This window comes from Camelus bactrianus, chromosome 17 (assembly GCF_048773025.1).
Source record: "Camelus bactrianus isolate YW-2024 breed Bactrian camel chromosome 17, ASM4877302v1, whole genome shotgun sequence".
Lineage (NCBI taxonomy): Eukaryota > Metazoa > Chordata > Mammalia > Artiodactyla > Camelidae > Camelus > Camelus bactrianus.
Genome location: NC_133555.1, coordinates 49,143,615 through 49,154,814, shown reverse-complemented (window position 1 = coordinate 49,154,814; position 11,200 = coordinate 49,143,615). Strand labels below are relative to the sequence as shown.

General features: G+C 40.0%; 1 long non-coding RNA gene across 1 annotated transcript; it reads right to left on the bottom strand.

Moving 5' to 3' along the window:
- Positions 1 to 391: 391 nt before the first annotated feature.
- Positions 392 to 5,533, bottom strand: LOC141573716 (uncharacterized). The gene is made up of 3 exons (XR_012499732.1): positions 5,478 to 5,533; positions 5,337 to 5,392; positions 392 to 1,238 (listed from the first exon to the last, which is right to left on the bottom strand). It is a non-coding gene; the product is annotated as an uncharacterized LOC141573716 (long non-coding RNA).
- Positions 5,534 to 11,200: the final 5,667 nt, after the last annotated feature.

Here is an 11,200-nt window from a genome sequence, read left to right as displayed (position 1 = left end):
CTACTTGATCATCATACATCAATGTAAATATAGAATTTAGTGAGAAGTAAATAAAAAGCATAAATAATTTCAACTTTCAGTGACTTACATAGAATTAAAATGTTAAGTAGCTATAAGTACAGTCTGATTTCACAATAATTTCTTGAAATTACACCAGTTATAAGAAGCCAATTAGATTTTAGCTCAACAAGAATCCAGAGAATTTTCATCATAAATTGTCCCTACACAGGAATGGGCACTGTTTTGGCATCCTGAGTTCTCTTTTCTAGAGTTGTCTCAATGAATAAAGAAGAAATTTATATTTTTATTATATAATTTATTTTCATTTCAAGTTCTTAAACAATAAAAACTTAAAACCAACGTAGGCAATGTTAGTTACAAGGGACTCAGAATAAAGAATGTCACATCTCTTTCATAGACCATGACTCTTGAAAGTGCTCTGAAAACACTATGAGTTTCATTAGCAGCAAAGCATTAGCCTAATGGAAACCTCCCTCCTCCCCTTACATATGTATGTACGTATAAACGTAGTATAAGTCAGTATCTTCTATCGGTCCAAATTAAATCCAACAATTATTGTCAGAGGCTGTGCAAGGTTGCAAATACTGTCTACGCTGTCTTAGGGCTCAAGACCACTAGCACCCGAGTGGTTGAGAGAAAACCAATCCTTTCATGAAAGCAAACAAAAAACTACAAAATCAATCATATAGTCTGAATTCCTTTTAAGAGCAGAAAAATTGAGTGCTCAGTGAATCACCCAATATATTCACTGCTCTGGGTCCTATAATTTTATCTAAAACTATTTTTTATATATGGAATTCTAGATGCCTTTACATAAATACTTTCAGCAATTCTAAAAATATAAAATATTCCTTTGAAAAATAGGACAAGTTTTTTTTGTTTTGGTTTGAACTTGGAGAACAGTTCGGCGAGGAGTGGGTTTCCTTCTCACAGGTGAAATCTGCAGCATCTTCTCCCAGGGGCACGCTGACAGCTCCGTCATCCTGCATCTAACACACCCCCGGGATGAACCTCCAGGAAGCGGCCCTGCTGGCACCGAGGCAGGCTGGTCTTCTCTCTTCCACACTCCTCTAGCAGCTCCCCAACCCTGGGCATCTTGCAGCAGTGCCTTAAGTCCAGAACTTGAACTTGACTGGGAAAACCACATCCATTTCAAAATGCAGCATTTTCATCTTTTGGTTGGGTGATTCTTGGTGCCCCAGGGATAGGAGTGATACCTGGAAGAGTCAGAAGTGGAAAGAGTTAGCTACAGCCTCAAATGTTTTTGTTCACACATTCAATTTCAAAAGCAGTAGCTCAGGTATATAAGCAAACAAATCACATGGAATCAAAATGTGATTCTAAACAGGACAGAATGGGGAGATTGTCAGAAAGCTGCCTTTTGCTGAAGTCCACTGCTAACACTGTCTTTCTCAAACCATAAACTCAGTGGGAACTAATAACCTTTTAGAGTGGAAAAATCACCTCTCCAAAGTAACCTGTATCTTAAAAGCCTATTTCACATGTTCAACAGTTAACTGGAAGGAAAAGCAATGGAAGCTGATCCAGTGTACTTTTTAAAAAATCTCAACACGTATTTCATTGTCACAAAATAAAATGTTAATGCGTACCCCTAAGTATACAAGGATGATATGCTGGTCATCTCTTCACTTACAAAATGCTTTTACTCTGACAAACAACGCTGATCAAATTCAGGCATGCCAGGCTGTAACCTTCTGGTAAGGAAGCGAACTTTTATGTGTGTAACAGACGTAATTAATGAGACAAGCCTGCAAATGATCAGGAGTAGAGCCCTCCTGGGGCTGGCCTGCTTGTTGAACCTTGTTTCACTTTCTTACACAGCTGTCTTCAGCTCAACTCAGTACTACCCCCTCTTCCCAAAGTCCTCATTCTGGCTAGGGTCCCTCACAGCTGTTTCTGTTTCTGCTACCATTTTCTTTAACTAATGCAGCATTTTGTGCCTGAGACATTCTCCCTCCTGACTGCCCAAGCCATCTTACCCATTATTTAAACATTTCTCGGTAACTTCCCCAAAGACAGCTAATAGCTAGTGTCCTGAGACTCTGTTTGAGAGTCGCATCTCTCTGTCTCTAACTAAACATAAACTCCATGATCTAAGCTGAAAATGCACCATATCTTGGCTTAAAGCTGTAGCTGTTGTCTGGATGCTTTGTACACACGTGTCTAAGTTTGAAGAGACAGTCTTAAATTGTAAACTTGAGTTATACGGGACTTAGCACGTAATTCTCTGGCCATGGTAATGAACCAAGAACATGGAATAATATTTTGCAATGATGACAATGATGATTAAGAGTATGATGGGAACAGTAGCAGATCTGGATAAATACTGGTGGAGGAGCTAAAACAATGCTTCCTATTTCTAACCATATTTCTCGGGCAGGTATTCTCATTTTGTGTTCCAAGTAAAGGATGAAGAATCACTGGGGTGAACAAAGTCAGCAGACTACTTTCCTAGAGTGCACTTCAAAGTCTTTAATATATTAATACCTGTTAACATTTTCCAAAAATGGAAAAACATACACTCAGAGTTTCCCAAATACATTTGGTCATGATACTTTATTTTTCAGGGAGCACCTATTAACATCTTTGAGGATATTGGCTATTTACAAAACCTATTTGGGAAAATACACTTTACTGATTCTAAGTAGTAATTCTAAATACCTCTTTATGTCCTGTGATATTTAGCATCCTCTAACCTTTGACTATGGAAAAATCGTGACTGTCACAGCTGATCTGATTCATATATGGAATTCTGTGTGTTTTCAGCTTCCGAAGTGGTAGCTGTCCATGTAGAGCCTGATTTACTTCTTGGAAATTAATTGGGGACACCAGTAAACATGTAATGGCTTTAAGCAATACCATGGGTTATTTTTACTAGTAAACCATGAAAAATCTCCCAGTGATATATTCTATCATTGCTATTAGAAACTGAAGAATGTCACGGCCATGTGGCTGTTTAAATGGATTATTCATTTTAATTTGGAGCACTTTAAGAAAACTACATGTCATAACCATCATATATAATGCTTTAACTTGATAATTTAAATCATGTCATCATATTGTATTCACAATTTTGAATATAACTGAATAATTTCACCTTCATTATTAAGCATCTCATTGTGTATTTACCATAAGAAAAACTGCAATGTCTTTTAATACAGGAATATGTCTTGGAAAGTAGAAGTAGTATTTGATTTTTTAAAAACTCAATAATAATAGAATTGAAAAGGATAACCATACATTTGAAAGTTAGACTGAAATTATTATTTCTATAAAGGGAAAAATAAGACCTCTTGTAAGAGCCTCCCCAAGTTCCTTACACTGTTACTTAGTTGATTTTCTGCAAAAATTTGAACTCATAGCCCATGATCCTGAGTCTCTGAGAAAATGCAGATGTAACAAATGTAAGTATGATTTTTGCCCCACCACAAGCAAGGGCACTTGAAATAAGAAGTTGCCAAAAGTCAAGGACAGAGACATTCACACCATCCGTGGAAGACTGGATGTATTCAGATCAAGAGTAGAAAATGAACGATCCAAATCCCTCCAGGACGGTGGGAGCAGAGTGATGATGGAGAGGCTGATTTCTATTAACAATATTCCTTCATTTCTCTGAAGTTACAAATCACAGCAGAACTAAACTTACAAAGGTAGAATTTTGGAAATACAATGTCAAGTCAAAAGAGCAAGCAGCTGAATAATCTTATGTGTGATTCATAAGAATAACTTGTTGGAACAGAAGGGAAAAATGGCTGGACACTGAACTAATGTCCAAAAAAAGCATCTAATTTCCATAGAATGACCATAACAGGTTGTTTTTAAGACCACTTTCTCTGGGAAAGTCTTTGAGAATAATGTAAATAGTGGTCACCAGATAGCTTCATCAGCTGGACAGAAAGGCTGCATCTCCAGGCAGAAAAGGCCACTTTGGGAGAACAAACCCCACAGGACCGTGCCTCCTAAAGCAACTTTAGCCATACAGGATGTGTAAGTGGTGGCTCACGGTCGATCTGATGATTCAGTTAACAGTGGGCTCCTCGACAGAGTCCAGAGACAATTCATTATAGTATACAGTGGCAGTGCCCATATCCCGTCATTCAAACCCCTTCAAAATATGCTGGCCTGACTTCCAACCGCCAGCATCTGCATTCCTTTTCCTGAGGAATTCTCTGGCCTCTAGAATCTGCTTTGTCCAATCTTAGAGGCCAGAAATGCCAGGAAACTAATGTCCCCTGGGGAAAAAGGCCTCCAACAAGGGCTGATGGGAATCAGAGATCAACATCCCAGCTCCCTCAGCCCTGGAGCGCCCAGATTCCCAGTGGGATCAAGTTCAACTGTGGTTCAATGGCCACAATGGGAATTTGCTTGAAAATGAAATCTTCATTGAGTTCTTCAATACCTACCAGAGTTTTCTGGGATTGCCTGTCAAATAAACTAATGTCAAAGCAGCTTTTGGCAGGAAAGAGCTCTCTGCAGGAGGTCCCTTTGTCTGGTCACTAACCTTAAATCAGGCACCCCAATGCGCTGTTCAACCCCAGCCCTACAGCACCTTTCAAATCTTTTGATCACACAATATCTTGTCTAACATGTTGGCTGCTTCCTATATCAAAGAAGTAGAAATGGAGACTAAGTGATTAACAGATGACCAGATCTCTTTCCTAGCTTCCCCTTCTGTCATCTTATGAACAAATTATGTGAACAAGACGGCGTCTAAAGAAAAATCGCAAGAGGTCAAGAAGCCTGCATATTGGGGGGGGGAGGGTAGAGAAATGGCTGACCCCCATCTCAATGATTTAACTGAGGTCACTTCCTTTTTCTCTTGAAAACATTCATGATCGAGTGACTCTTGGAGTTGTTTTATGTAGACACTAAGTCCACCATCGCTCCAGACTGCCAGCATTCGAACAAAAGGCAACTGTCCTTTCTACCAACATTAGTCACTCTTGAGTATTGATTTGTGAGAAGCAAGCTGCTGGACCTGAGTTTGGTAGTATATTTTGACGCCCAACATGGGGCTGCATACTCAGCGGCCAGGGTCCTCTGGGCTTCCTGGGTGGCAGCTTCTGGCAGTGGGGACACACAGGATCGAGTGTAAGAGCCAGCCGCCTGTGGCAAGCTGGCCAGAATGGGGTTCTCAGGAAAGTCCCAGCAGTTGCTGGAACGATTCATCCTGGGGATTCTGTCCGTCTGTCCCCTGCCCAGCTCTGGCTGCCTATTTTCACTTACGGTTGGGGGGGATGAATTCTAAGTTCTAAACTGAACATTAATATTTGAAAGCAAACCCTGGATCTCACCTGTTAGAAGTAAAATTGTAATACCCACTTTCCTTTAGGACTTCTTCAATCACAGTCTAAAATTGAAAAAAATAAAATCAGGTTAGTATTGAATTAAAAGCAACAAACTGGAATCACACAGAGGCGCTGCAGAAACCTCACCTGCATCTGTTCATAAGCGATACCCTCCTCCAGAGCAAAGCTTGTGGGCAGACCTGAAACAGAGAAACTATTGCAAGTCTGGCACTTGGTTCATGTTTTCTCAGTTGCATTTTATTGGCAATTACAAGCGGCCAGCGAGACAGGTCAGTTTCTTAATGATGAAGACAAGTACTTAGAAACACATTCCAAATCGTCTTGGCTTTGAATACTCAGATGCGTTGTTTCCCTTCCTTTAATAGCTTTCTGCATTTGGGGCGGCCATCAAAAAATAATACTCAAGATTTAAAGGCGTCAGATAAACTGGCCAATTAAGTTGGGGTGTGTGTGTGTGTATGGGTGTGTGTGTGTCTTATGAACAGGAAAGGAGTGACTCTAAACACAAACTACCTGAAAGGCAAAGAAAAGATTAAGAAACTCTCCCTCATCCACAAGACAAAAAGACTGGAAATGTACTAGCAAGGATAAATTCTTAGTGGAGGAAGTACTAGCCAGTGAACGACAACAAAGATCTGACCACTTCCATTGGCTGCCAGGAGGGAAATATAATACATTTAAAGCTAGAGGACAAGATTTCTTTTCCTGTTTAGTCTGAGTATCCTATGCCAGCGCTTAACCTACTCCGGTGCCACCCAAAGCAGTATTGACCATATTCCACTCAAATCAATCAACATGTGGAGGCCAGGAGCTCCCCTGACACTCAGGAGAGAGAAGAGAATGGGTTGAAGGCTGAGGGCAGGCGTGAGGATATGAATCCTGGCAGCATGTTTTTTAAGCCTGGCTTAAAGCCCAAAGTGCTTCATGGTTCTGCTGTCTTCCCATTTGCCCAGCCTGCTGTGACAAGGGACACACCCAGTCTGCTCTGGGGTGGTGTGTCCAGTTTCTGGGAAAGCTTGTCAAGTCCCTCTCTGACCACTGAGAAATTTCAACCAGAGCTCTTCCCTCATCGGAGCTGCTGCTGTCAGAAGTCTGGCCTGTGACTGACTGACCTTCCCTGGGGGATACTTTTAAAAGCAAGTGACTTTTTCCATTCTGAGTCTGTTTCTGTTTTGTAAATAAGTTCAGCTGTCTCGTTTTCAATTTAGATTCCACATACAAGTGATATCATGTGATATTTGTCTTTCTCTCTGACTTACTTCACCTAGTATGACAATCTCTAGGTCCATTCATGTTGCTGCAAATGGCATTATTTTAAAATCTTTTTATGGCTGAGTAGTATTCCATTGTGTATATATGCCACATTATATTAAGTGAAGTCACTCAGAGATAGAAGAATGTTGTATGATACCACTTATATGTGGAATCTTAAAATTTATACAAATATTTACAAAACAGAAACAGACTCACAGACACAGAAAACAAACTTACGGTTACCAAAGGGGAAAGGCTGGGGGGAGGGATAAATTAGGAGTATGGCATTAACAGGTACACACTACTGTATATAAAATAAACAACAAGGATTTACTGTACAACACCGGGGACTATAGTCAATATCTTGTAAACCAATAATTGAAAAGGAAAAGAATCTGAAAAGGAATATATATATATCTCTGAATCACTTTGTTGTACACCTGAAATTAACACAATATTGCAAATCAATGATACTTCAATTAAAAAATAAATGAAAGCAAATGACTTTAGACAACAGTTTATCTGGATCTTATACATTTCTCAGGGGCTATTTTAAATGAGATTCTGCCTGCCCAGGTTAGCCTTAACACAGGAATCCAAGTCTTAGGGAAAGTCTGATAATTATTACATGAAATGATTTGCCTAAATTAGGCAACAACAAAAGCACACCAGCAATGAGTGATGTTCTTGGCTGAGGGAATGGCAGGTTTTCATTTAACCCTAAAAGGTTCACTTCTGTTTCTGCCCCACTGAGGGACATAAATGTAGTTTACAGGGATTCAAAAATTATGCAGAATTCTACAGCCTCAGAGTAGCCTGAAGATCTCTTCTGACAGTCACACATCACAAGGAGAGTTACAATATGCTCAGCCCATAGGCATACTGGCTAAGCATTTGTTATGTATCTATACTGATCCTTGCAATAATCCTAAGATGCATGTAACATTTTTATCCCCATGTTACAGGCAAGAAAACTGGGGTTCAGCGAGGTCAAATAGTTTGCTCAAGGTCTGCTACTATGTCACTGAGCAGAGATTTGAACCTAGGCTTCTAGGTTCACAGAGTATGCACCTTTAATCCCTAGGTTACATTGCCTCCCTACGTGAGATTTTTCCAAAAAAGAAAAAAAAATTAAATATGTTTGATGTGACTCTTCAGGTAAGTTTCAAATTTTCTCTCCTATTCAAACTATTCCTTTCCGCTTTTTCTCTCCCTGGATGCTTTTGGGCATTGGATTCCCCAGCATCAGATAAGAAGAAATAAAAGGAAATACAATTTAACCACATGGATACCCTTTGCTTCTGGTATTAATGAATGATCAAGGAAGCTGTCCCAAGTGGTTAAAGTAAATCTCAGGGAATGGCCCGATTCCTACTGCACATCCCTCTCAACTACCATCATAGATAATAAATATAAGATCTATTTTCATTTTAAAATATAGATAATCTTTTGAGGATAGCTGTTGATCCAAACAATCTGTTTCTTTTTTCTTTTTTTTAATTGAGTTTTAGTCAGTTTACAATGCTGTGCCAGTTTCTGGTTTACAGCACAATTCTTCAGTCATAAATGAATATATATATATTCATTTTCACATTGTTTTTCACCATAAGCTACTACAAGTTCTTGAATATATTTCCCTGTGTTATATACAATAGAATACTACTCAGCCATAAAAAATGACAACATAATGCCATTTGCAGCAACATGGATGTTCCTAGAGAATGTCAATCTAAGTGAAGTAAGCCAGAAAGGGATAGAAAAATACCAATCTGTTTCTTCATGAAAGCCAGACTCCTGTGTTGAAGACCATTACCTGTTGAGTTATTTGGGGACAGGCTGTGTTCACTTGATGAATGATGCAATAAATGGTTATCTGCTGTGAAAAAGCTGGGCTCAATTGGTTCTCGAGATCCCTGGGATAACTGAAACAGAAAAAGTAAAACTGCGTCTGATTTCACATTCAGAGTCAAGTGACATGAGACCTCTGTGCGTGTCTCCGCAAGAGGTACTGGGGCTCTTCGGCTGTCAATCTCTCTGACACAGATAAAGACCCATCTTCTTCCTTTCAAAAGGACTTATAAGAGGGGAGGGTGTAGCTCAAGTGGTAGAGCACATGCTTAGCATGCATGAGGTCCTGGGTTCAAGCCCCTGTACCTCCTCTAGGAATAAGTAAGTAAATAAACCAAACTACCTCCCCCAACCAACCTCCCCACCATCCAGAAAAAAAGGACTTATAAATTAGAGGCAGGCAAATTAGAGTGAAAGCAAGCAGACAGCTCCCTGGTCAGGTGAGTCACACACACACACCCTACAATTTACAGTCTTATGAGAACAAAATTAAAATGGATAGAAAAATAATGGCATTGGGTCTGGAATGCCAAAATGTTATACTTATCAGGTGTGGGAGGAATAAACTCCAATTATTCAACAGAACATTATGTATAGAGCAAATCTATACTTTTTCATGTATCTGCTTTGAAAATGCCTTCTTGTCCGGCCAAGGCAAACAAGTTTTTTAATACATCTGTCTTAATCACCATTAATTAATTTTAATCTCCACACATTAATTCTCAACACTGCAAAGGAAAGAGTAGTTCACTAAAAGCCAGAATTTATTAAAGTCCCAATCATTTAATTCCCCTCTATAAAGTTGAATTTTTTAATGAAATTTTCAACTTCCTTTCAACTTTCATTTTAACCAGCACTTAGGCTGGCCAAGGTTTGTGCCTGTGTAATACAATATGCTTTAAAAATGTCGATTCATATTAACAAACCAGAAGCAAAAGAACAATTTAGATTATGCCACAGTAGTTACCTTGGATTCATATCCTCCGTTCATTAAATAAGGAAGCTTGAAGTGAGGTGCTGATATCTAAACTTGCACAAAGAAGGTTGCTAAAGATATGAAGACCAACGTGGGTTTTATAAAATATTTTTTAACATTTTTTTATTTATTTATAATCATTTTACAATGTTGTGTCAAATTCCATTGTTCAGCACAATTATTCAGTCATTCATGGACATATACAAACTCATTGTCACATTTTTTTCTCTGTAAGTTATCATAACATTTTGTGTATATTTCCCTGTGCTATACAGTGTAATCTTGTTTATCTATTCTACAATTTTTAAATCCCAGTCTATCCCTTCCCACCCTCCACCCCTCTGGTAACCACAAGTCTGTATTCTCTGTCTGTTTAAAAATTATTTTTTAAAATAATTTTATTGTGGTATAATTTCTGTACAGTAAACTACACATATTTCAGATGTACAATTTGATGAATTTTGATAGATGGATACACCGAGGAAACCATCACCATCTAACATTTCCATCATTCACAGAGAGGGGCAAATTTCCAACTCCCAATTTATCCCTTCTCACCCTCTTTACCAACATGGTTTTCAGAAGCTCTGCAGAGGGGGCACTGGAGCTGAACCCCAAAGGCTGCATATGGGTGGACACAAGGAAGCCAAGTAGACATTCCAGGTGGGAGGACTTTGAGGGCAGAGGCTGGGCGTTGCACATTAGGGACAGAGTGATACAGGGCTAGGACATTAACCCAATGTTCTGGAGGCATGGGGATTTAGGCTGAAGAGAGGAAGGCAAGTGCTGTTCATTCACTCTGGGAGGATTTTTTAAACCAACTCTTGTGTTCCATGCACAGCTCCAAGCAACGAAAACAACCAATGGTGGCCAAAAACCATATACTTGGAACTGACTGCCTAACTAGATAAAAATGTGTCTGTGAATACCCGCCTGGATATATGTAAAATTGCAACTGAGCTGAATGCACTGAAGGCCAGGCCGGTGGTTCTAGGAGGTCACAGATAGACCTAACTGAGACAGGGAAGGCTTTCCTGAAATATGTTTCTGCTGAGAGACAGAATAATGAGCAAGAGTGAGTAAAGGATGGAGTGGGCAGAACATCACAGGCAGAGGAAAGAGCACGTGCAGGCTGGGGAGGAAGCAGCATGGTAGGTGGGCCCTGTGGCTGGTGAGGATACAGCAAAGGGCGAGATTGGTACAAGGTGAGGGTGGGGAGACGGGTCCAGGCTTGGACCAAACAGGACATGAACATCGTGGTGAGAATTTTGGCATTTTGTACTGAGACCCATGAACAGTGGGTGTGTGGGTGTGTTGTGTGTGTGTGTGTGTGTGTGTGTGTGTGTGTGTGTGTGTGTGTGTGTGACAGAGAGAGAGAGACAGAGAAAGAGACAGAGAGACAGAGAGAGAGATGTGACTACATTCTGTTTTGAAAATGTCACTCTGGATGCAATTCATATGTGACAGTCTGAGTGGGGCTGTGGCCATGAGGTGAATGCAGACAGATCATGAGGAGGCACCTGCAGAGTGGATTCCGAGGCAGCTGGACCCAGAGTCAGATGGGGACGCACAAAACTGGAAGCAAGTGATTAGAACACTGCCACAGTCTGGCAAAACTGACTGGAGAAGACATCCAGAAGGCCAGCAAGCACATGAAAATATGCTCAGCATCACCAACTGTTAGAGAAATGCAAATCAAAACTACGATGAGGTATCACCTCACACCAGTCAGAATGGCCATCATTCAAAAGTCCACAGATGACAAATGCAG